Source organism: Bombina bombina, chromosome 1 (genome assembly GCF_027579735.1).
Source record: "Bombina bombina isolate aBomBom1 chromosome 1, aBomBom1.pri, whole genome shotgun sequence".
Classification (NCBI taxonomy): domain Eukaryota; kingdom Metazoa; phylum Chordata; class Amphibia; order Anura; family Bombinatoridae; genus Bombina; species Bombina bombina.
The window spans coordinates 795,459,187-795,486,284 of record NC_069499.1 but is presented as its reverse complement, the minus strand read 5'-3'; the positions used below and the strand labels follow the sequence as shown (position 1 = coordinate 795,486,284).

The 27,098-nt window shown below is 41.4% G+C and overlaps 1 long non-coding RNA gene across 1 annotated transcript in view; it reads right to left on the bottom strand.

The window, feature by feature from the left end:
• Positions 1-1,279: 1,279 nt before the first annotated feature.
• The window catches only part of LOC128639843 (uncharacterized), a 38,026-nt gene continuing 12,207 nt past the window's right edge, over positions 1,280-27,098 (bottom strand). Inside the window, exon 2 of the long non-coding RNA XR_008399266.1 lies at positions 1,280-1,658. This is a non-coding gene — a long non-coding RNA (uncharacterized LOC128639843). The remainder of the gene's footprint in view (positions 1,659-27,098) is intronic.

Genomic DNA, 27,098 nt, shown 5'->3' with positions numbered 1-27,098 from the left:
AGCATTTTTCCACGTGTAGTTTTATTCTGATTTTTTTTCCCTGCTCCTTAACTAATCAAATGCCATATATTTAATCTTTGCCTTTAAAAACTTATATGTGCACCTTTTTTGTTTTGTCTCCACCTGTGAAAGGGTTAAATTACTGCATATAGTAATGCTTCTATTGCAATGTTATGCCGGCCCACTTGGATGAATAAAAATTTAAAAAAAATGGTTTAAAATTGTACGCTCTATTTGAAGCATGAAAGAAAAATTTTGGTATTCCCTTTAAATAGGATTTTTGCTAAACAATTTAAACAATTTTGTTATGATTTTTAATGCAATGAAATAATAAACTTTTTTTACTGTGTAATTCTGTTTCAAAATTCCATTTTTATTATTTTTAAATTCTTTTTTTTGTACACTCTATTGTACAGTATATATCACCTTCCCATCTCTCTCCGACATTGGTTCACCTGGTCATGATTCGGCTATATTTATCATCTGTTAACTTAATTTGTTCTACATTATTTCTTATGGGGAACATCTTCAAAGCAACACAGGGGCAGTTGGACCCCAGAGCAGGGCATACAGGGCAGAAGAGAAATTGGAATGGTGGAAGATGACAACAAAAGTTCAAAAAGTAACCAACACCATGGACAGAGGAGAGGACACAGAAGTAGAGTGTTATCTGAAAAAGTCACAAGCTGTGGTTCAAATGGGCAGACGGGAACCCAAGGTAGCAGGACATGGTGGAATAGAGTACATGTTCACACGTTGGAGCAGCAGCAGGATATGTGGGTAGGATAGCAGGGGGTAGTCTGGGCACCCAGTAAAGAAAATGAGTTACAGGACATGGTGGTATACAGTTTTTTTTCCCACAAATTGGCACAGCAGCAGCAAGTGGACAGATGGGCAATCCAGGCACCAATGGCAGCACATGAACCCTGGGACATGGTTGTATAAAGTACATTTGAACAAGTTAAAGAAACAGCATACGGGGGCAGAAGACCAAGTGGACAAATGCAGCACAGGAGCAGCAGGACATGTTGTAATAGAGTGATGATGGGATCAAGTATCCTGTTAATACACCGTACCCTAATGGTGTCAGGATTGGTCAAGAACAAGAATGAAACTTACATTCTAGTTGGTTGTCACAGAAATCAGTTAACTAAGAGGGACAATGCAGGATCGTTATTAAATAGTGGTTTTCCTGCTTGTAGCAAAAAAAGCATTAACAAAATAAATTTTTAGTGACACAGTCCTTTGTTCACTTGTTAGGCATCTGAGGAAACTGAGCTAATTGTGTACATATGTTTTTAATGTTTTAATTAAACTAATTGGCTTACAATACATCTGGAGCCTTCATCTGACCCAGACGGAAACTTTGGTAAACCTTTGTGGTGGAACAGAGACCAGAGTTCAATTAGCTGAGACACAGAGATGTCAGCATGTAGTTTTCAGCACATTCTGTGCTGATATTTTTGTGAGTATACATCTCCTTCTTACTCTTGAAAGGGAGGGGCATTTGTCAGCTGTCTGCACTAGGAGGCGCCCGTCTTTGTTCTTCTGCATTTCAGATTACTGGAAACTAGCCGCTGATTGGTGGCTGCACACAAATGCCTCTTGTCATTGGTTCACCAGATGTGTTCTACAAGTTCCCAGTAGTGCATAGCTGCCTATACAACAAAAGGATACAACAAGAAGCAAATTAAAATAGATGTAAATTGGGAAGTTATTTAAAATCACATGCTATATCTGAATCATAAAATAAAAATGTTTGGTTGCATGTCCCTTTAAATGCTAACAAGGGTAACACAGCCATTTCTAATTTTTCCTAGACACACAAAAAATATGGAGGTGGACTGAAAAGAATACACATCCCATACTACTGGCAAAACTCACAGCTCACAAGCAGCTGGGTAAAGTATTTCACTTATACTAATACAGATTAAATGTATTTTAATGTTTTTTTATTAAAAACTGAATAGTGAAAGGCTCAAGTGTGTAGGTGTATATATGTATGTGTGTGTACATATGCATGTGTGTGTGTATACAGTATATGTATGTGTATATATGTGTACTGTATGTATGTGTGTGTACATATGCATGTATGTATGTGTTTATATATATATATATATATATATGCATGTATGTATGTATGTATGTACATATGCATGTGTGTGTGTGTGTATACAGTATATATATGTGTATATATGTGTACTGTATGTATGTGTTTGTATATATATATATATATATATATATATATATATATGCATGTATTTATGTGTGTACATATGCATGTATGTACAGTGGGTATTGAAAAGAATCAACCCCCCCTTGAAAATAATCACATTTTGTTGCTTTGCAGCCTGAAATAAAGACAGGGACTGTTTTTGTTTATTCAGTTGTATTTACTCAGTGCAACTTATAACATCCAAGTGAGAAATATAGCACCAACATGTCAGACAAAAATAAAGACAATTCAAATGCAGAATCACTGAGTTGGAAAAAGGATCACCTCCTCCTAAAATTACTTGTAAACTTAATCAGGTGTAGTTAATCACCTTCTCAACGGCACGCACAAAGCCATTTGACCATCAACTGTGATCAGCTGTGGGCATATTGATTAGCTCAGCATGAAAAGAGCTTTCCTGGAGCATCTCAGTCCCTGGTAGTGCAACTGAAGCAAATAATCACATATGGTGGCAAGGCCCTGTCAAAAGATCTCTGGTATATATTTTGGTATTTGGTACAACACAGATCCTCTCTGGATCAGGACGTCGCTCCAAACTGGATGAAAGAGCCAGTGGGAAACTGGTCAAAGAGGCTACCAAGAGGCCCACAGCAACTCTGAAGCAGTTGCAGGGATTTATGATAAAGAGTGGTCATTGTGTGCATGTGACAACAATATCACAAATTCTCCACAAATGTGGCTTGTATGGGAGGGTTCCAAGAAAAAAGCCACTCCTAAAGACAGGTCACATGCAGTCACAACTGACCTTTGCCATAACACACCTAGGAGATTCTGAGGCCACATGGAAAAAGGTGTTATGGTCAGATGAGACTAAAATTGAATTATTTGGCCTCAACATCGTAACGATATGTCTGGAGGAAAACAAAATTTATGCTTACCTGATAAATTTATTTCTCTTGTGGTGTATCCAGTCCATGGATCATCCATTACTTGTGGGATATTCTCCTTCCCAACAGGAAGCTGCAAGAGGATCACCCACAGCAGAGCTGTCTATATAGCTCCTCCCCTAACTGCAACCTACCAGTCATTCGACCGAAGACAAGCAAGAGAAAGGAGAAACTATAGGGTGCAGTGGTGACTGTAGTTTAAAAATAAAAAACACCTGCCTTAAAATGACAGGGCGGGCCGTGGACTGGATACACCACAAGAGAAATAAATTTATCAGGTTAGCATAAATTTTGTTTTCTCTTGTAAGGTGTATCCAGTCCACGGATCATCCATTACTTGTGGGATACCAATTCCAAAGCTATAGGACACGGATGAAGGGAGGGACAAGGCAGGCGCTTAAATGGAAGGCACCACTGCCTGTAAGACCTTTCTCCCAAAAATAGCCTCCGAAGAAGCAAAAGTATCAAATTTATAGAATTTAGAAAAAGTATGAAGCGAAGACCAAGTCGCCGCCTTACAAATCTGTTCAACAGAAGCCTCATTCTTAAAAGCCCATGTGGAAGCTACCGCTCTAGTAGAATGAGCTGTAATTATTTCAGGAGGCTGCTGGCCAGCAGTCTCATAAGCTAAGTGGATTATACTTCTTAGCCAAAAAGATAGAGAAGTTGCCAAAGCCTTTTGGCCTCTCCTCTGTCCAGAGTAGACAACAAACAATGCAGATGTTTGACGAAAATCTTAAGTACCTTGTAAATAAAACTTTAAAGCGCGAACCACGTCAAGATTGTGTAATAGACGTTCCTTCTTTGAAGAAGGATTAGGACACAGTGACGGAACAACAATCTCCTGATTGATATTTTTATTAGATACCACCTTAGGCAGAAAACCAGGTTTGGTACATAACACTACCTTATCTGCATGGAAAATGAGATAAGGGGAATTACATTGTAAAGCAGATAACTCCGAAACTCTTCGAGCCGAGGAAATAGCTACTAAAAACAGAACTTTCCAAGATAAGAGCTTAATATCTATGGAATGCAAAGGTTCAAACGGAACCCCTTGAAGAACTTTAAGAACTAAATTTAAACTCCATGGCGGAGAAACAGGTTTAAAAACAGGCTTGATTCTAACCAGAGCCTGACAAAACCCCTGAACATCTGGAACCTCAGCCAGACGTTTGTGCAAAAGAATAAACAGAGCAGAAATCTGTCCCTTTAAGGAACTAGCTGATAAACCCTTCTCCAATCCTTCTTGGAGAAAAGATAATATCCTAGGAATCCAGACTTTACTCCATGAGCAACCCTTGGATTCACACCAATGAAGATATTTAGACCATATCTTATGATAGATTTTCCTGGTGACAGGCTTTCACGCCTGTATTAAGGTATGAATGACCGACTCGGAGAAACCACGCTTTGATAAAATCAAGCGTTCAATCTCCAAGCAGTCAGACGCAGAAAAATTAGATTTGGATGGTCGAAAGGACCCTGAAGTAGAAGGTCCTGTCTCAGAGGCAGAGTCCATGGTGGAGAGGATGACATGTCCACCAGATCTGCATACCAAGTCCTGCGAGGCCACGCAGGTGCTATCAAAATAACCGAAGCTCTCTCCTGTTTGATCTTGGCAATCAGACGAGGGAGCAGAGGAAACAGTGGAAACACATAAGCCAGGTTGAAGGACCAAGGCACTGCTAGAGCATCTATCAGTGCTGCCTTGGTATCCCTGAACCTGGAACCGTAACAAGGAAGCTTGGCATTCTGACGAGACGCTATGAGATCCAGTTCTGGTTTGCCCCAAAGTTGAATCAACTGTGCAAATACCTCCGGATGGAGCTCCCACTCCCCCGGATGAAAAGTCTGTCAACTTAGAAAATCCGCCTCCCAGTTCTCTACTCCTGGGATATGGATAGCTGATAGATGGCAAGAGTGAATCTCTGCCCATCGATTATCTTTGAAACCTCTAATGTTGCTAGGGAATTCCTTGTTCCCCCTTGATGGTTGATGTAAGCTACAGTCGTGATGTTGTCCGACTGAAATCTGATGAACCTGACAAGCAAGCCTGAAGAGCATTGAATATCGCTCTTAGTTCCAGAATGTTTATCGGAAGGAGTGCTTCCTCCTGAGTCCACGATCCCTGAGCCTTCAGGGAGTTCCAGACTGCACCCCAGCCCAGAAGGCTGGCATCTGTTGTTACTATTGTCCAATCTGGCCTGCGGAAGGTCATACCTTTGGACAGATGGACCCGAGATAGCCACCAGAGAAGAGAATCCCTGGTCTCTTGATCCAGATTTAGTAGAGGGGACTAATCCGTGTAATCCCCATTCCACTGACTGAGCATGCAGAGTTGCAGCGGTCTGAGATGTAGGCGGGCAAACGGCACTATGTCCATTGCCACTACCATTAAGCCGATTACTTCCATACACTGAGCCACTGAAGGGCGAGAAGTAGAATAAAGAACACGGCAGGAATTTAGAGGTTTTGACAACCTGGCCTCTGTCAGGTAAATCTTCATTTCTACAGAATCTATCAGAGTTCCCAGGAAGGAAACTCTTGTAAGAGGGGATAGAAAACTCTTCTTTTCATTCACTTTCCACCCATGAGACCTCAGGAATGCCAGAACAATGTCCGTATGGGACTTGGCAATTTGGAAATTCGACGCCTGTATCAGAACGTCGTCTAAGTAAGGGGCTACTGCTATGCCCCGCGGCCTTAGGACCGCCAGAAGTGACCCCCAGAACCTTTGTAAAGATTCTTGGTGCCGTAGCTAACCCAAAGGGAAGAGCCACAAACTGGTAATGCCTGTCTAGGAAGGCGAACCTGAGAAACCGATGATGATCTTTGTGTATCGGAATGTGAAGATAAGCATCCTTTAAGTCCACGGTAGTCATGTATTGACCCTCCTGGATCATAGGTAGGACGGTTTGAATAGTCTCCATCTTGAAAGATGGGACCCTGAGAAATTTGTTTAGGATCTTGAGATCTAAGATTGGTCTGAAGGTTCCCTCTTTCTTGGGAACCACAAAGAGATTTGAATAGAAGCCTTGCCCCTGTTCCTCCTTTGGAACTGGGTGGATCACTCCCATAACTAGGAGGTCTTGAACACAATGTAAGAATGCCTCTCTCTTTATCTGGTCTGCAGATAATTGTGAGAGGTGAAATCTTCCTTTTGGGGAAGAAGCTTTGAAGTCCAGAAGATATCCCTGGGACACAATTTCCAACGCCCAGGGATCCTGGACATCTCTTGCCCAAGCCTGGGCGAAGAGAGAAAGTCTGCCCCCTACTAGATCCGTTACCGGATCGGGGGCTGATCTTTCATGCTGTCTTAGAGGCAGCAGCAGGCTTCTTGGCCTGCTTACCTTTGTTCCAGGCCTGGTTAGGTCTCCAGACCGGCTTGGACTGGGCAAAATGTCCCTCTTGTTTTGCATTAGAGGGAGTTGATGCCGCGCTCGTCTTAAAGTTTCGAAAGGCACGAAAATTAGTTTGTTTGGTCCTTAATTTATTAGACCTATCCTGAGGAAGGGCATGACCTTTTCCTCCAGTAATATCAGAAATGATCTCCTTCAGTCCAGGCCCGAATAGGGTCTGCCTCTTGAAGGGAATGTTGAGAAGCTTAGACTTTGAAGTAACGTCAGCTGACCAGGATTTAAGCCATAGCGCCCTACGCGCCTGTATAGCAAAACCTGAGTTCTTAGCCGTTAGTTTGGTTAAATGAACAACGGCGTCAGAAACAAATGAATTGGCTAGCTTAAGCGCTTTAAGCTTGTCAAGTATATCATCCAATGGAGTTTCTACCTGTAAGGCCTCTTCCAGAGACTTAAACCAGAAGGCCGCAGTAGCAGTGACCAGGGCAATGCATGCAAGAGGCTGGAGAATAAAACCTTGTTGAATAAACATTTTCTTAAGGTAACCCTCTAACTTTTTATCCATTGGATCTAGGAAAGCACAACTGTCCTCGACGGGAATAGTTGTACCCTTAGCTAGGGTAGAAACTGCTCCCTCCACCTTAGGGACCGTTTGCCATAAGTCCTGTGTAGCGGCATCTATTGGAAACATTTTCTTAAAAATAGGAGGGGGAGAGAACGGTACACCTGGTCTATCCCATTCCTTAGTAATAATTTCTGAAAACCTTTTAGGTATTGGAAAAACGTCAAGTGTAAACAGGCACTGCATAGTATTTATCCAATCTACACAATTTCTCTGGCACTATAATGGTGTCACAGTCATCCAGAGTAGCTAAAACCTCCCTGAGCAACACACGGAGGTGTTCAAGCTTAAATTTAAAAGTAGACATATCAGAATCAGGTTGAAGCATCTTCCCTGAGTCAGAAAAATCACCCACAGATAGAAGCTCTCCTGCCTCAGCTTCTGCATATTGTGAGGGGATATCAGACATAGCTACTAAAGCGTCAGAGCTCTGTATTTTTTCTAGTCCCAGAGCTGTCTCGCTTTCCTTGTAACCCTGGTAGTTTGGACAATACCGCTGTAAGGGTATGATCCATAACTGCCGCCATGTCTTGTAAAGTAAACGCCATGGGCGCGCTAGATGTACTTGGCGCCACTTGAGCGGGAGTCCCTTGAGCGGAATACAAAGGTTCTGACACGTGGGGCGAGTTAGTCGGCATAACTTCCCCTTGTCAATTTCCTCTGGTGATAAATCTTTTAAAGACAGAATATGATCTTTATAACTTAAAGTAAAATCAGTACATTTGGTACACATTCTAAGAGGGGGTTCCACAATGGCTTCTAAACATAATGAACAAGGAGTTTCCTCTATGTCAGACATGTTTAAACAGACTAGCAATGAGACCAGCAAGCTTGGAAAACACTTTGATAAATGTAAACAAGCAAAAAATAGAAATTGAAAAACAGTGATAAAAAGCAGTAAATCTTACGAAATTTTTACAGTGTGTATAATAGACTAACAGAGCATTGCACCCACTTGCAAATGGATGATTAACCCCTTAGTTTCAAAACCGGATCAAAAAAATGATAAACGTTTTTTAACAGTCACAACAAACTGCCACAGCTCTGCTGTGATCCTACCTGCCCATACAACGACTTTTGAAGGCACAAAAACCCTTTGTAGAGGTCCTAAGTGTTCAGGGGACTCCTAGGGAAGCTGGAAGTCTCAAGCTGCAAAAACTACTGCACGATTTAGGCCTGAAATTAGGCCCCTCCCAACCTGTACTCACAGTGAGAGAGCCATAAAAAACTATCCCTAGGCAAAATCTAGCCAGCCATGTGGAAAAAACTGGGCCCCAATAAAGTTTTATCACCAATATGTAGAAAAAAACGTTTAAACACTTCCACCAAACGTTATCTTATTTTCAGTAATGTGAAAAAGTAATAAGAATATTACATTTTACAGCAAGCATGATACTAGTCGTTATTAAATCACTGTAATCAGGCTTACCTTAAATAAATCCGGTATTAACAGCATTTTCTAGCATATTCATTTCTCTAGAAAATTTTAAACTGCACATACCTCATAGCAGGAGACCCTGCACGCCATTCCCCCAGCTGAAGTTACCTCATCTCTTCAGTTATGTGTGAGAACAGCAATGGATCTTAGTTACAACCTGCTAAGATCATCAAAAACCACAGGCAGACTCTTCTTCAACTTTCTGCCTGAGGCTAAAACAGTACAACTCCGGTACCATTTGAAAATAATAAACTTTTGATTGAAGATAAACTACATAAATTCACCACATCTCTCTAGCTACTTCCTATCTTGTCGAGAGCTGCAAGAGAATGACGGGTAGGTGGCAGTTAGGGGAGGAGCTATATAGACAGCTCTGCTGTGGGTGATCCTCTTGCAGCTTCCTGTTGGGATGGAGAATATCCCACAAGTAATGGATCATCCGTGGACTGGATACACCTTACAAGAGAAATACAATACAGCTCACCATCCAAATAACACCATACCTTCAGTAAAGAATGGAGGTGGTAATATCCTGTTATGGGGGTGTTTCTCTGCAGCAGGCACTGGAGCACTTGTCAGGAAAGAAGGAATAATGGATGGGGCAAAATACCGTCAAATTCTTAGGAAAATCTGCTGCCCTCTGCCAGGAAGTTGTCAATGGGAAGGAGGTTTACCTTCCAACATGCCAATGACCCAAAGCACACAGCAAAAATGACCACACAGTGGTTAAAGGAGAAAAAGGTGAATGTCCTTGCATGGCCTAGTCAGAGCCTAGACTCAAACCCCATTGAAAATCTGTGGCATGACTTGAAGACTGCAGTCCACAGTCACCATAAAATGTAATGGAACTGGAGCAGTTCTGCAAAGAAGAGTGGGCAAATATTGCACAGTCTAGATGTGCAAAGTTATTACAGATATATCCCAACAGACTAAAGGCTGTAATTTAAGCAAAAGGTGGTTCAACAAAATACTGGCACAAGGGGGTGATCCTTTTTCCAACTCAGTGATTCTGTTTTTGAATTGTCTTTATTTTTGTCTGACATGTTGGTGTTATATCTTTCACTTGGATGTTATAAGTTGCACTGAGTAATAACAACTGGATAAACAAAAACTGTGTCTGTCTTTATTTTAGGCTGCAAAGCAACAAAATGTGATTATTTTCAAGGGGTGATTCTTTCCAATACCCACTGTATGTATGTGTTTGTATACATATATGTTTGTGTGTACATATGCATTAATGTATGTATGTAGGTATGTATGTGTGTGTATACATATGCATGTATGTGTGTGTATACATATGGATGCATGTATATGTACGTGTACATATGTATGCATGTGTGTATATACATATGCATGTATGTATGTATGCATGTGTGTGTATACATATGGATACATGTATATGTACGTGTACATATGTATGCATGTGTGTGTGTATACATATGCATGTATGTATGCATGTGTGTGTATACATATGGATGTATGTATATGTACGTGTACATATGTATGCATGTGTGTGTATACATATGCATGCATGTATGTATGTGTGTGTATACATATGGATGCATGTATATGTGCGTGTATACGTATGCATGTATGTATGTGTGTGTATACATATGCATGTATAAATGTGTGCAGTGTTTTAAAAACGTAAAGTACATTTCAATACAAAACCAGCACACAATCAGGTTAGAGTTCTAACGATAGCCGACACAAGTTTTTCAGCTCCCCTATAAGGATATATATATATGAGGGATTCAGTGCACCTGCACTATCCAGCATACAGATTGTAGAGTGCCATAGACTTTTGATCGTTAATAAAAAATAGTCTCCACTTTGAATATGAGCGCAAAATTTAAATTTCTATTGATTTCACTCTAGCAATATTAAGGAACAATAGCAAAAATATTTTTTGGGATCCACTTGTAATGTAGCCCTTTATGGTAAACATAATGCAACTCAAGGTCACGCAATACTAACAATCTAATCTCCATTAACAAACAGCGCTTATCCCCTCTCTTTTCTTGTGCCCTCTGGAACGCTCGCTGTGTCTGTAACAAACTTACAACTGTTCACGACCTGTTTGTTTCTAATGCTTTTAACCTTTTAGCAATTACTGAAACCTGGCTATCTTCCTCTGACGCTGCTTCCATTCCTGCTCTCACACATGGTGGTCTCCACTTTAGCAAGCAATATATACAGTCACTTCCTCTCACAACTCAAGGCTAGTACTGCTAAACCAAAAAGCAGTGTGCCAATGAGCAAGTCACAGGTGATATTTATATGCCCCCTCAGTGTTCAAAGAAGAAGAACGCTCTACAAGTAGGAAATGGAACAGTCCAAGAAAACTTGAAAAAGGACTGCGGATCTCTCACCAGAATGATGCCATCACTGTACCTCTGTGTGTGGTCTGGGTCCCGCTCCTTCGGTCTCCTCTGTCCCTGTCCACTCTCCTAGTTGCCGAGAGCACGATCAGTTCACCTGCTCCATAGTCAATGCCGTCATACTCCAACACAAGCGGCAGACGTCACACGCTCACCCCGTCGTCCAATCGGGTGTGAGCTTGATTCGTTTCAATTGCAGTGCGGCTGCCAAATTCAAGTGCCGAGGTTCAAGCTGTATAATATTATTTGCACAACAGAAAGACCAGAAGAACAGTAATCCTCTAAAAAGCACTTCTTTATTTAACAAAATCAGAAAACATCATATGCTGGAAACACTAATAGGTAGGAATGTCAGACAAGGCACCAATCAGTCTTACGTGTTTTGGCTACTCTTGCCTTGGCTAGCTCTTACCCTGCCTTATATATTCTATAATCATATACCATTGGTTAAAGGCTGACACAACTTCCTGGAAAACTAAACTTGGAAACCTCCCCCTGATACAGTGGCATAACATGGTGCAGGATGTTATGCCACTGTATCATTTGTTCCCGGATGTCATGTAAAATGAAATGTATATATGTATTAACTATGCATAGTTATCATGATATGAATCGAATATACTGTATAGGGAGATCAGTTATATTTTTCATAAGTCAGTATTGATGGTATGTGAACATAGCTAAATTAGATATTATGTAAATAGCATGTTGCTCAGGGGGAGTTTTCCAAGTTTAGTTTTCCAGGAAGGTATGTCAGCCTTTAACCAATGGTATGTAATAATAAAATATATAAAATATATAAGGCAGGGTAAGAAATAGCCAATAATGTCTATGACTAAGTCAGGAGTATCCGAAATGCGTAAGACGGATTGGTGCCTTGTCTGACATTCCTACCTATTGGTGTTTTCAGCATCTGAGGTTTCCTGATTTTCTTAAATAAAGAAGTGCTTTTTTAGAGGATCGCTGCTCTTCTTGTCTTTCTGGTCTCCACTTTAGCCACACACCTAGGCCATGTGAGAGACTTTGGCCTCTCACAATCCACCCTATTCCCTTCCCGCTGTGATGGACACTCTATTTATCTTGTATTCTCCTATCTTTGCTCTCTCTCTGATGCTGCCTGTCGCCCATTTCCCATCTCAGCCCACCATCTGCTCAACTTTAATCTTAATATACAGGCTAAACCTACTTCTACACCTTGCCCCAACACACATAGAAATCTGCACACTGTGGATCCTCTCCAACTTCCCAACCTTATTCAAAAATGTCTCCCCCACACTTCCACAATATCCTGCCCTGACCTTGCTAAAACACACTATAACAATACTCTCTCCCCTGCACTTGACACTCTCACTCCTCCCCAACTTCGCAAAGCCCCACGTCATCAGCTCCAGCCCTGGCACTCACAGCAAACACGCCACCTTCAAAAATGCTTCCGCACTGCTTAACATGCCTGGAGGAAATCCCGCTCTGAACCTGATTTCATCCACTATAAGTTAATTCTTTATTCTTACACCTCTGCCCTTTACTTAGCTAAGCAAACCTACTATTCTTCTCTTATATCCACTCACTCCTCAAACCCTAAAAGTGTCATACTCTGCAAGGGAGCAGGTTCAGGAGTTGGGAGCTGTTGTGCAGAGGTGTCAGGTTCTGGGGTTAAAGTTGTGTTTTGTCTGCGTGAGTCTTTCCTTTTTGGCATAATTAAACAGGTACAAGGTTTTAGGAAATAAAGGTGATGGTTTTATTGATAGGATAATTAGCAATGCAGAGATATGCAAATTATATAAGGCAAAGTCTATACGCTGTAGACTGGAACTCTGTAGTACCATTAGGAATGCAGATCTTTGTAATAAAAGGCAGGATACTTGCATATGCTGTAAACTGGAACCATATGGTGTAGACTGAAACTCTGTAGTAACAGGCAGGAATGCAGTTCTTTGTAATAACAGGCAGATACTTGCATATGCTGTAGACTGGAACTCTGTAGTAACAGGCAGGAATGCAGCTCTATGTAATAACAGGCAGGGTACTTGCATATGCTATAGACTGGAACTCTGTAGCAACAGACAGGAATGCAGATCTTTGTAATAACAGGCAGGATACTTGCATATGCTGTAGACTGGAACTCTGTAGCAACAGACAGGAATGCATATCTTTGTAATAACAGGCAGGATATTTACATATGCGGTAGACTGGATCTATATGTTATAGACTGGAACTTCAAGCTGTAGACTGGAACTCTGTAGTAACAGGCAGGAATGCAGTTCTTTGTAATAACAAGCAGGATACTTGCATATGCTGTAGACTGGAACACTGTAGTAACAAACAGGAAACTTGCATAGACTGCAAACTGGAACTCTGTAGTAACAGGTAACAAGCAAGCAAAAGTACCTGAGTCAGTCCTTAGGAAATAGAGAATTAGCCAAGATCAATTGCCAGGAAATCAGTCCAGAAATGGAACACAGTGCCAAGGGAAAATCAAGAAGAGCAGTCTGTAAATGAAGCAGAAATCAGGCACCAGGAAATCCAACAAATCTGTATTCACTCAGGAAACAGGACCAGAGGGTCTGTCAGAGTTTAACACTCAATGTCAAGGCCCAGAACTGCAAACAAACCTCCCAAATATAGCAGGCTGCTGATTATATGATTTGTTTCAGCTGGTAAGCAGGTGGAGCCAGAGAGCCAAAGTTGCAGCAAACAGAAAACCCAATATTCTTAGCCTGTGATCAAGCCATCTGGTGGCAAAGTGGTAAAACAACAGACTGGGAAGGACAGCAGCAGAAATAGAGATAGGTCCCAGGTTCAATTCTAGGCTGGATCATGACAGTACCCCCTCCTCAAGGATGACCTCTGGGCAGGCTTAGCATTCTCGTATAGCTCCAGATCTTTAATGCGTACTAGCGTACCATCAGAGGCATAAGTACAATCAGGGTGTATTATCTTTTTTGAAGGGTTCTCCAGAAGAGGATTCTGTGGACTGGAATTAGTATAGAGGCCCCCAACAGGACTGATCTTTGGTTTCTGCGCAGTTCTAGGCTTGTAGGTTCTGAAGAGGTGGGTCTGATGAACAGAAGGTAAGGGACCTTTTGACCGAACAGCAGTTTGAAGTACCGTCCCTTCAATGTCAGAATCAGTATCATCTTCAATGGTTGAATAGTTAGACATTTCTTCTGAAATGCACAAAGATGAGAATGTAGCTGCATTTGGTAGGCAAATCTCTGGGTTCGTAGTACTAGGATTCTGTGGATGACATGTTAGTACTTCACAGAAATCAGAGTCTATTGAAGGTGCAGTCCTAGGCTGATCAAATAGGGGATGTAAAATAGAACCCATGCAGAGCTCATCTCCAGAGGAATCCGAAGTGGGATTAAAGTTTGACTTCCTCTCTGTAGCCTGTCCATTTGATGAATCAGGATTTAGAGGTGGAGACCCAGGAACAGACTTCTTAGGGGGTCTCACTGGACAAAAGGATATTACATGCCCAGTAGCTCCACAATAGAAACATAAGCCATTAGTTCTCCTTCTTGCCATTTCATGAGTGGTAAGAGGGGTTGATATCCTCCTTTGGATTGGTAAGGATACAGTCTTTGGGGTAGTGGACACAGGAGTAGGAGTGCCCAACTCAGAAATTTTTTTATTGATAAAGTCTTTCAGGCTATCCTGTAAAGTCTGGAATCCTGCAGTGAAATCTTGGATAAGTGACTTCAATGCATCCGGAAGGGATTTTAGAATTTGGTTAAGTTGTAGTAGATGAGAGTCCACAGACAAAATTCTCTCAGGCACTTCAGTCAAAGAATGGATCACCTCTGCAAGCTCCGATGTGGGGCCTTGACATTCTGTAAATGAAGCAGAAATCAGGCACCAGGAAATCCAACAAATCTGTTTTCACTCAGGAAACAGGACCAGAGGGTCTGTCAGAGTATAACACTCAATGTCAAGGCCCAGAACTGCAAACAAACCTCCCAAATATAGCAGGCTGCTGATTATATAATTTGTTTCAGCTGGTAAGCAGGTGGAGCCAGAGAGCCAAAGTTGCAGCAAACATAAAAGCCAATATTCTTAGCCTGTGATCAAGCCATCTGGTGGCAAAGTGGTAAAACAACAGGCTGGGAAGAACAGCAGCAGAAATAGAGACAGGTCCCAGGTTCAATTCTAGGCTGGATCATGACAAAAAGACTCTTCTCCCTCTCCTCTACCCACCTGCATCACCCCCTTCATCTGCATTCAGTGCTCAAGACCTGTATGACTACTTTTTCAATAAAACACTTACCATCTGAAGCAACATCCCAACACAAGCCTGCAATCTTCCAACTTCGCTCCCACTCACACCCTCTACCACTCTTTGCTCCTTCCTTTCAACCACTGAGAGTGAAGTGGGTTCACTATTGTCTTCCTCCCACCTCACTATCTGCCCACTTGACTCTATTCCTTCACATCTAATACTTTCTCTGTCTCCCACCCTCACTCCAGCTCTTACTCACATATTCAGCCTATCCCTTTCTACAGGTTCATTACCTGCCTCCTTCAAACATGCAAAGGTCACCCCATCCTCAAAAAACTCTCCCTTGACCCTAACTCTCCTGCAAACTACCGCTCCATATCACTGCTCCTGCTAGCTTAAAAAATCTTTGAAAAACTAGTTTTCGATCGCCTAACCCACTTCCTGTCCACCAACTCATTGCTCGACCCCCTGCAATCTAGCTTCCGTCACGCACACTCAACTGAGACAGCCCTTACCAAGGTTACTAATAATCTCCTTTCTGCTAAAAACAATGGCTACTGCTCTATACTCATCTTACTTGACCTCTCTGCTGCCTTTGACACTGTTGACTATCCTATCCTCCTACGGACTCTCAGCTCTCTTGGGTTCTGTGACACTGCCCTCTCCTGGATTCACTCTTATCTCTCTAACAGATCCTTCTCAGTCTCTTTTGCTGGTGACTCCTCCTATCTATTGCCTCTGTCTGTTGGAGTTCCTCAATGCTCTGTTCTGGGTCCTCTACTCTTCTCTGTTTACACTTCTTCACTGGGTAAACTTCAACAGCTATGGCTTCAACTATCACCACTATGGTGATGTTACCCAGATCTACCTATCCACCCCTGCACTCTCTCCTTGTGTCAACTCTCACTTCAGTGACTGCTTATCTGGCATTTCCTCCTGGATGGCCTCTCACCACCTAAAAATTAACATGTCCAAGACCGAACTACTTCTAATCCCCCCCTCTAACTCTACTTCAGTTTCTAATTTTTCTATCACTGTTGGCGGCACCACTATCTCCCCATCACCCTAAGTCCGGTGCCTTGGAGTCACACTTGATTCAAATCTGTTCTTCATTACCCACATCCAATTGCTCTCTTCATCCTGCCGCAACCACCTACGCAATATCTCCAAAATTTCTGAGCGTTTCTGAGCGCTGAAGCTCCTAAACAGCTAATCCACTCACTGGTAATTTCCAACTTGACTACTGTAATAACCTACTAATTGGCCTGCCTCTCTCCCGCCTCTCTTCCCTTCAATCCATCCTAAATGCATCTGCCAGGCTAATCCCCCTCTCCCGACACTTTGCTTCTGCTGCATCTCTCTGTGAGTCCCTTCACTGGCTCCTCATTCACAGCAGAGTCAAATTCAAAATTCTCACCCTGACCTACAAAGCCCTCACCAATGCTGCCCCACCCTACCTGTCCTCACTCATCAACAAATATACTCCAGCCCACCCCCTAAGATCCAACAACGACCTGCTCCTTGTGTCCTCTACCATCACCTCCTCCCATACTAGACTACATGACTTCTCTCGTGCGGAACCAACCCTCTGGAACGCACTTTCTCGAGCTGTCAGACTTTCCCCTAACCTGTCCTCCTTTAAACGCTCCCTAAAGACCTTTTGGTTCAGGGAAGCTTATCACCCGATTCAGTAACAAATTAATTCCACTTACCTAACGTTTGCTCTCATCTATCTCCTCACTTATATCATTCTCACCTTTGCAGTCCCCACCTCCTGTTTCCCATCCTCCTACCCATCTAGATTGTAAGTTTCCACTAGAATAGGGCCATCAATTCCCTCTGTATTTGTCTGTAAAATGTCGTCTTTTACTGTATTGTTTTTCTGTTGTACTTTTATCTTTGTACCCATGGGAAGTGCTGCGGAATCTGTTGGCACTTTATAAATAAAGAATAATAATTATTAAAGGGCAGTTTTCACTCAGAATCAGGAGTGCCCTGCGCCTCTCGAGCGTTACTTTAACTGTGTGTTAAATACATAGTATAACAAGGTCACTAGTTTTAAAATTACATACTCAAATTAGAACATGACATTTTTCAACTATAATTTTTTCAACATTTTTTGCAGAGTACACACAATGTGTAATAGCACATAAACACAAACTCGCACATAGATATTCACACTCTCTCACAAATGCTCATTATCTCACACACACACACAAAGACACACACACCAAGACACAACACTCTCAAACACAGTTTCACACACACAGAAGGACACTAACAAACACAAATACAGTTACACTCAGACACACTCCCATACAAAGACACACGCAAGAGAGAAATAACTGTAGGCATGTGCAGTATGTTGCAAATGCACAATGTCAACTTCTTTTGGCTGTTTCCCCCAAACTCAGACATTTGCATATCCGGGCCTGACTCAGCTTCAAAACCAGACACACAAATGGAAAACCGATATGGTTGCCAGCTGTCCTACATAAAAATACTGGAAATCAGTCAGTGACTTGGCACAGAGGTGGATGGGGGTCACACAATATTCCCCCAAAAGCTCTATCTTAGCCTCAAATCTTGAACACACAATGTATATTTTTTTACAACTAAGCAGTCATTTTACTCCTTGGGAGCCAGTAACACACAAATCAATCATTTTACCTTTTTGGCTCCCAGTAACACTTGTAATTAGAAGCATTTTTGTGAAGATTGTACTGGATAGCCTGCTAAAATACTGCACTGTCCAGTTAACTACTGGACACCTGGCAACCCTAAAATCCTAACTGTCCGGGTAAATCCCAGCCAGGTGGCCACCTTACTCATGAAATATAATCAGCAAATAAGCTGCAAAATAATATTATACATTGATTTAACACTTTCATTTACTTGAACAAACTGTCAGTTACTAGTCACCCACTTCATTTATCACGCACATATCATATTGGATTTTAATATTGTTGCAGCAGGTTCAATACAGAAGTTAAACAGACGCTTTAGGAGGTAGTGACTGAAAAATGTGACTGTTAGATCGAAGTTGGTTGCCAATCCCTGTTCTAAATACAATAAATAAGTAAAAAAATAAGATAGGAATATAAATCCGCAGCAGGTAATTCATTTTTTTGTCTTTTATTCATCTACAACACAATTTTTTTTTTTTTTTTTTATAAAAGATGATAGAATGAGAGCTAATAACCTAATATTATGATAAGTTCGCCATCTAGTGGAATTTACAGTTATAACATTGGTAGCTCACGCAGATTAAATTAACATTGCTCTCAATTGAAAAATAAAAGAACAGTAGAAAACAAAATTCTCTTAATCATAAAATAAATAGTATATATTGTCAATAAAAAGGTAAGAAAAAATAATTTCAGAATCATTAATTTAACATGAAACTCTTGCTGGGTTCCCTATGTCTGCAAACAAATTATATTTCATAGCCTGAGGATGTCTAACCAGAGCCATATGAGATTTTTCTTTCACTTTTAGGCCCAGCAATCACATTTAAAATATGCACATAACTACAGAACTAGATACTTAGAATTCACACAGGGAGGTCTGGGATGATCCAGTTGCAGGTAAGAGTAATACTTTGTGTTGCTAATGGTAAGGTGATCAGAAGCCCCTGCTTTTTTAGTGACAGTCCCAAACTTGGGAAGTCCATCCTACATTTTTGAAAGTGCAATTGGGTAGACAGATTTCAGCTTAGGTGTCCTGGATTGTCCAGAATTTGTCACATGGTGTGTGCACTGCATGAGCCGGTGACATCTTCAAAGGGGGGGGGGGGTGGCAGCAACTTTCAGCAGCCATTGACATGATTAAAGGTGGGCTTGGCAGCAGCTCTCAGGTCTTACAAGCAGTTTCCATGTCACAGCATCTGCAGCAGCTAGTTACAACTTTAACGCCATCACCAGTTAAAAAGGTCCATTTGCATTCCAAAGTGTCTCTCTGCCTTGCAAGTGAGTCCTAAGCCAACAAACCATGCCTGACGCTGAGAAAACCAGCTATCGATTTTACTATTGAGGAAACAAATCTCAGCTCTTATCAAGATTTTCTCATTGTGCATCCCCGATTTGATCAATATAATTTTCTTGTGAATCTTCACTGCTGATCCAATCTGGAATGTTGAGGCCTAGGGAGGCATGACTGTGATTATGCTTGCAAACCCCCCCCCCCTCAAGTAAGCCGGGTATTCTGCATAGTGCGAGTCTGTGCATAAATCTACTGACAAACAATGGCAATCTCAGAGCAGAACTTTGCTTATATAAAAAAAATAAAAAAATAACTCTAAACCCCAAAGTTTAGATTCACCATCTTGAACCCAGATCCTTTGAGGGCAGCAGCGGTACCCTGGCGCCGCTGATTGATCTTCTTGGGTAGTCCTCTTCTTATCATCCACCCAATCCTTCTTCATGCTGTCACCGCAGCAAACTGAAGATTGAATACAAGGTTCACCCTTATATAGGAATGCGCTTGCATTTCTATTGGCTGATTTTTTTAATTCCCCAGATTACTTTAGATTTGAATGCTTCATACTTTAAAGGGACAGTCTACCCAAGAATTTCTATTGTTTAAAAAGATAGATAATCCATTTATTACCCATTCCCCAGTTTTGTATAACCAACACAGTTATATTAATATACGTTTTACCTTTGTTATTACCTTGTATCTAAGCCTATGCATACTGCCCCCTTATTTCAGTTCTTTTGACAGACTTGCATTTTAACCAATCAGTGCTGATTTATAAATAAACTCCACATGAGTAAGCACAATGTTATCTATATGTAGGCTTACCATATAATTTTTAGAGGTGAAACTGGGACCACCTGGCACACTGCCAGTGGTGGTGTGGTCAGGGGGCATGATCAAGGGGGTGTGGCAATTGCCGACCGGAACTAATGTTCAAATTAACAGATCTCATACACACATAGATGCTAGTTTTGCATAACCAACACAGTTATATTAATATACTTTTTACCTTTATGATTACCTTGTATCTAAGCCTATGCATACTGCCCCTTTATTTCAGTTCTTTTGACAGACTTGCATTTTAAACAAATAGGGATGGCTCATAATTAACTCCACGGGAGTGAGCACAATGTTATCTTTATGAAGGCTCACCATAATTTTTAGAGGGGAAACTGGGACCACCTGGTGCACTGCCAGTGGGGGTGTGGTCAGGTGTGTGTGTATATCACCGTTAGATGCTATCAGAAATAATTATGATTCACTTATCAGATAACATGCACAGCTAGATAAAAGTACAGATAAGATTCCCTTATCAGATCACATGCACAGCTAGATGTTAGTACAGGTAGGATTCCCTTATCATTATCAGATCACATTCTATGTGTACTAATAAACAGAATATCCTTTCATGTCATCAACTGATCCCATAGACAGAGGACAAGGCAGGACCATACACATACATAGGCATTCCTAGTTAGAAACTATGTACAAAAGGACAGTGACACACAAATGATCCCATTCATATGAGGTTATAAGGCGTTGATGACAATCTAATGGGAATTGACTGGGATAATTCATTTTAAATGCACAATTCTTGGGTCTCACTCCTAATATATTATTTAATCATTAATATATGGATATCATTCATATGTAGAAAGATATAAACGTACCAATCTGCAAGATAATATATGTGCAATATATTTTTAACTTGTGTCAGTGTGCAGCAGCGCAATGCTTCCTCCTTGGAAGCGCCAAATTATGAAGCACAAATCGTTGGATTCTATGACACTACACCGGTCTGAAGCATGATGAGCTGTGAGGGTGGGCAAAGAAAGGCACTGCTTAGCGCAAACGCTAAGTTCCCTTTGCCATGGCCGGGACAGAATGTACAACAGGGACAGCACCTCCAAACAGGGACAATCCCGATCAAACCGGGACGTATGGTAAGCCTATCTATATGGCATACATGAACTTGCTCTGTCTAGCTGTAAAAAACTGTCAAAATGCACTGAGATAAGAGGCGGCCTTCAAGGGCTTAGAAATAAGTATAAATAAAAACAGAGAACCGCTCAACCTGGGAACGAACAATAGCATAACAGCTTGTTCTTTGGCTAGTTACCACCCAAGAAGCAGCCTCTTTTTGCTTCACACAGAGAAGAACTTTCCTGTAGTATATCAGTCTGATCCTGATTTAATAGTGCAGTCCAGTCCCGAAATACCAGGCAATTCCACTCTGAACGAGAGAAACAGCAAAACCCCAGACGTACGTTTCGGTTTATTGTGGGCCTCGTCAAAAAGAAGCTACTCCCAGGTGGCAACCGGGCCATAGAACAAGCTATTTGAGCTGTTGTTCATTCCTGGCAGACTGCTTCTATTTGTGTTTGAGCTTAGAAATTAGTATATGTGCCTATCTAGGTTTAGCTCTCAACAAATAATACCAAAAAAACCAAAGCAAATTTGATGATAAAAGAAAATGGTAAAGTTGCTTAAAATTACATGCCCTATCTGAATCATGAAAGTTTAAATTTTGAATTTATCTTTTTTTTTTTTTTTTAAACAAGTTTTTATTGAGAAAGTTAGAGTCAAAGTCAAACAAAAGCAACGTATCGATCCACGCAGGGATCTATATATCTATAGACTTAGGTATGTAACATGTAGTATGTAACTTAGGACAGCTGTTATCATTTTATACACAAAATTATACAAATATGCATTACGCTTTTTAGAGCGAGTGAAATCATCACCAGCCCAACATGAATGATAAATATAGAATGATAATAATGCAGACTCCAAAAGTCCTTGATATTCATGTGGTCCCAGGGGCCCCAAGTTACACTAGTGGTTTCTCTTTTTATTCCTATAATGTGTAGAAAAGACAGGTAAAAGAGAGGAAAAGTTCAGCGGGCAAAAGCCGCTCGAAATGCGAGAAAAAAGAAGAAAGGAAATGAGAAAAAGGGGGGGGGGCGGGATAAAGTTAGTGTGCTAAACTTGTAAGTGCTTTTGAGCCGTTAAACTAAGTGGGTATAGGGTGGGCGAAGGTGTCACCCATCTGGTCCACCACTGAGGAAGGGGGGGGTTGAAATAGGTTGAAATCGCCCTCATATGGGAATATGGGCATAGAACAATGGCTGTCCCGGGGAACTGTGGTAGCCTTGTAAAATAATAGAGTAATTCTGACCTGCAAATCTGTCTTAACTATATATAGAGTATTGTCTACAGAGACCTTCTAGGTTAGCTGGCAAATATATAATTATATCCTCTCTCTGTATTAAGGTTTGTCAACTGGTTCACTATAAGTCTCAGGAGGGGGAATAAAGTTCTCATTCAGCTATCCTATGGGGCGTGCTGAGGGTTTAGGTCATACATGGGGTCCATAAGTATAAAAGTGTGAAAGTGAAGTTTCTCTCCCCAAAATCATATATACAGAAATGTTTCATTGCTTAAAGCTTATAGAGATGAAGGTGGCAAATAAATTAACAGTTTCCGGCTAATACTAGAGTTAGGTATATACACATGGATTTTATACCCTGAACTGCAGTGGGATCTAATAGAGTCTTCGATCTGGACTAGGGCAAATAATATGTAATTGAGGGGCATAAATAACTACAAAAACTGAATAAATGAAGTTATTTCCAAGCAGAGCAAAAACATGCCCATAAATTTGGCTCTGTTATACCCAAAAGGAGAACTATGCTATCTATTAATACTAGGGGTTGTTGAGAGATACATTTTCATACATGCGTTTCAGGTTAACATATAAACCGTCATTTAGTATATCAACAGCAGTTCCATGTACGTCTTATAGAACAAAGAGAGCCTCTCATGTAGAAGAGACACTTAGGGGAATTGTTCCCATAGATATGCAGGCTGCAGGTGGGGAGCAGTCAATGGTAGTCCTCCAGCCCATATATGCATTCGTAGATTCTGGGGTTATCCTGTAAGTTCTAGGGGCAGTTCAGTGAATAAAAGAAAAAAAAAAGGGTAAATTTACCCTATGCCGCAAGCTAGTCGGCTATGGTGATATTCAGGAACGCTGATTCTCTCTCATATATCTGATCAATAAGGAGACAAAGGCCCCTATGTAATGTGGGAGAATGAGAGGTCTCCGGGGGCAGCCATCATCTGACAGTTTCATCCGGTGTGTGGAGGCCACTAGGTGTGATCTATCTAAGTCTTCCATTAACATTATACCTCCGAAGTGCTTAGATTCCTCAGCTACCAGCCATCGCACCAGAGGCCTAGGGTTTCGAGTCACAATCTGAGGTGAGAGATAGTAGGTATCCTGCAAGGGGAGCGGTTCAGACAGTGTAGCCGTCTGTAGTCTAGCAGTAGTGTCTTCCGTCTGGGTTTCTGGCCCCTCTGAGTCACCCGGTGTATTGAGCATACACGCTGCACTCTCTATGTCGGTCGGCTGTGCTATACCTGCAGACAGGAAATCGGTCTCACTATCAGAGGTGGCGCCTCGTAGGAGCTTAGTAAGTGAGTCGAACTGTGCATCCATTTTGCGAGTAAGCAGATGTAGTATGGCGGTAGCCGTTAATTCCATCCTCAGTAGCGGTTATGAGCTCGGCCCAACTTACGTTTCAATGGTCAAGAAGTTTAGCTAGAATTGCTTCATATACTAGTCCCGCCAAGTATAGTAGCATAACCCGGCTATCTAGCTAGCCGGGGGGGGGGGGTGAGATGTCGAAAAGGAGATATGATGTTAGGCCTCTGCATATAAGTGTAGTAAGTCCAGTTGGAGATTTCTGCTTAGTATTTCATGCAAATAACGATCTCTTCTTGTACTATTCCAATTTCTCGGCATAGATGAGCAATATTGAGTTAGAAAGCTGTTTTGTGAGTGAAATAAATAAGAGATTAGTCAACAATTTTGCAGAGCTCCAGTATTGTGCGACCTAACATGGCTGCAGTGAAGCCACGCCCCCATGAAAGTTTAAATTTTGACTAGACTGTCCCTTTAATCTAGTTCACAGGGATAAATAAACCGACGTGCCAGGGCATCCCTGCCATCTGGGAATATGAGCCCTGATGTTGCACCCAACATACATATCACCATAGTGCCTTGAACTGGTGCCCATTATTTTATGCCACCTGTTCTTCTGTTAGAGTTGAGACTAAAAACCCAAGCATGCTGGGAAATATAGTTCTTAGGCACCAGGACACTACCCTGCACACATAGAAAAGGTCACAGTACTGTGCTGTAAATTCCCCACTAAGGGAAAGAGGAGGTGTGGCATCCTGCACAATATTTCTCATTCTGCTGGTTACTTTGTCCTCACAGTAGCAGTTTGCAAGGACCTAATCCTGAACACAACTATTCTTGTTTGCTTCATTTTTTTTTTATTTTTTTTTTGGAACTGTGGGATTCACAATGTAGAAGTCTACCAGAGACCCAGTTCTGTATAGTACTTTTTTTTTACCTTGTGATTTGCCCCTTTAAGTTTAATAGAATAGAATTGAGACAGGTGCCCTGTCATAGTTAACGACTCAGCAAGATTTAAAGAGTTCATAGCTGTCATTAGACAATTGGTTGTCTGATATAGGTATTTTGCTCTCACCACTTCCTGATGCTCTGACCCTTTAGGGCTACATGTAATTAATTATTTCCCTTTCTATTTACCAGTTATCTCATGCCATACTTGTTCATCCTCAAGGACATGGCTACCTAACCCTATGATAAGGCTACATGGCATAATTTGAAGTTTGTTGATATATAAAGTGGTGATGACTTACATTTAAGTTTGATCCACAGAAAATAAGGTGTTGTTTCAGGGAAGAGAAGCAGCTTGCAATTAAAATCAATAGAAGGTAACGTAGATTTGACAAAGGTAATCAAAGTCCCCCAGGGATCAATACTGACAGTGGAGGCTCCTATATAGGCGCACATGAAACCCCCAGAGAATTTTTTTTTTTTTTGGCTGAATAAAATATAATTTTTCCAATAGCCCCCCTATTGGAAAATTTATATTTACTTACCCAAAAAAAGGTTAAAAAAAATAAAATCCTTTTTTTTTTTTTTAACTGCACGTGTGGTAGAGTCTAGACCCCTCTGCACTTTATTCATAAGAGCCTGCAGGCGGCGCTCCAACCCAGCCCCTATACTTCCCTAATAGCACAGTTCAGCCTGTGCGAGTGAAATGCAGATGTCATCATCACTCAGGTCATGTGCCGACGGTTGACGAGGCTCCTCCCCCTCATCGGCACGAAAACGCACTGAGGGCTAGTCGTTTCAGCTGAGAGGAGCTCAATTTGTTAGCAGACGAGAAAGACGAGTAGAGTGCTTGACAAAGAGTTAGCAGCCTGAAACACAGACTGAAGGGAGTGAAAACATAGAACAGAGGTAAGGGGAACCAGGGCATTGCTAGCCTAAATTACATGATTTATGTTATCAGCTTGCAATTTCTCTGATATATCAGCCTGGGCAAGAGCTTTCAGCCTCCCTCTCTGCAGTTTACAAAGTTGCACAGTTTATTCAACCCATTTTGCTCCTACAAGTTATGAGCAAACTTAAATTTGCTCATAACTTATAGGAGCAAATGTCAGGTAATAATTGTGTGTAAATATGTGAGTCATACAGTATAGTGTAACTGCAGGGTGTATGTAAAGCTCTTGTCTCTCACTATACACAGGTTAGTTATGTACATACCTCACACACAGTCTATAACAACACACAGTGATACACATCACACACTACCCTCACCTTGTACATAAGGATGTGTTAACATGAACAATACAGGGAGTGCAGAATTATTAGGCAAGTTGTATTTTTGAGGATTAATTTTATTATTGAACAACAACCATGTTCTCAATGAACCCAAAAAACTCATTAATATCAAAGCTGAATAGTTTTGGAAGTAGTTTTTAGTTTGTTTTTAGTTATAGCTATTTTAGGGGGATATCTGTGTGTGCAGGTGACTATTACTGTGCATAATTATTAGGCAACTTAACAAAAAACACATATATACCCATTTCAATTATTTATTTTTACCAGTGAAACCAATATAACATCTCAACATTCACAAATATACATTTCTGACATTCAAAAACAAAACAAAAACAAATCAGTAACCAATATAGCCACCTTTCTTTGCAGGACACTCAAACGCCTGCCATCCATGGATTCTGTCAGTGTTTTGATCTGTTCACCATCAACATTGCGTGCAGCAGCAACCACAGCCTCCCAGACACTGTTCAGAGAGGTGTACTGTTTTCCCTCCTTGTAAATCTCACATTTGATGATGGACCACAGGTTCTCAATGGGGTTCAGATCAGGTGAACAAGGAGGCCATGTCATTAGATTTTCTTCTTTTATACTCTTTCTTGCCAGCCACGCTGTGGAGTACTTGGACGCGTGTGATGGAGCATTGTCCTGCATGAAAATCATGTTTTTCTTGAAGGATGCAGACTTCTTCCTGTACCACTGCTTGAAGGTGTCTTCCAGAAACTGGCAGTAGGACTGGGAGTTGAGCTTGACTCCATCCTCAACCCGAAAAGGCCCCACAAGCTCATCTTTGATGATACCAGCCCAAACCAGTACTCCCCCTCCACCTTGCTGGCGTCTGAGTCAGACTGGAGCTCTCTGCCCTTTACCAATCCAGCCACGGGCCCATCCATCTGGCCCATCAAGACTCACTCTCATTTCATCAGTCCATAAAACCTTAGAAAAATCAGTCTTGAGATATTTCTTGGCCCAGTCTTGATGTTTCAGCTTGTGTGTCTTGTTCAGTGGTGGTCGTCTTTCAGCCTTTCTTACCTTGGCCATGTCTCTGAGTATTGCACACCTTGTGCTTTTGGGCACTCCAGTGATGTTGCAGCTCTGAAATATGGCCAAACTGGTGGCAAGTGGCATCTTGGCAGCTGCACGCTTGACTTTTCTCAGTTCATGGGCAGTTATTTTGCGCCTTGGTTTTTCCACACGCTTCTTGCGACCCTGTTGACTATTTTGAATGAAACGCTTGATTGTTCGATGATCACG